Source organism: Octopus bimaculoides, chromosome 2 (assembly GCF_001194135.2).
Source record: "Octopus bimaculoides isolate UCB-OBI-ISO-001 chromosome 2, ASM119413v2, whole genome shotgun sequence".
Classification (NCBI taxonomy): domain Eukaryota; kingdom Metazoa; phylum Mollusca; class Cephalopoda; order Octopoda; family Octopodidae; genus Octopus; species Octopus bimaculoides.
The window spans coordinates 73,275,296-73,275,979 of NC_068982.1; positions in this window are offsets into that span (position 1 = coordinate 73,275,296).

Sequence of the window (684 nt, forward strand, 5' to 3'; positions counted from 1 at the left end):
TATATATATATATATATATATATATATATATATGTATGTATGTATGTATGTATGCATGCACGTTATGCGTACCCCATCATGACTACGATCACCAGTCCCCCAGCCTCAGCTCTCCACCAGTACTCTGGAGTCGGGCAGAGTTTGACCAGAGCATTCACCAAAGCACCCACATACAAACATGCACGTCCCAACTCGGCGGACACCTACCAAATAAACCTTTCCCGATCACCTCCAATATAAACTCCCCTACACACATTGTACCCCTACACACACTACATGCACACATAAAGCCCCCACGACCTTAACCAATACAGAAAGAAAACACACTAGCGAACACAGTAAAGAATGTCTACACCCCTTCAAAAAATTATACAGACAGTACCACTACACATATCCTATTTCCACAAGAACATCAACCCGAAAGACGCACACAATTTCCACAAACACTTCATGATAGTTTCTACGACTTTCAGGATAACCGACCCACTGGAGATTTCTCGGTACCAAGGGACAGATCTCTTAACCAAACCCCTCTGGACTGAAACAGAAAAATTGTTAAGAACATAAAACCAATAGTAGCCTTAATGCACAAATAAAGAAATTCTACTATCCATCTATGCAATGTTGAGAACTCGTCCTCATCGGTCGACATTTACGTATATATATCTATATATATATATATAT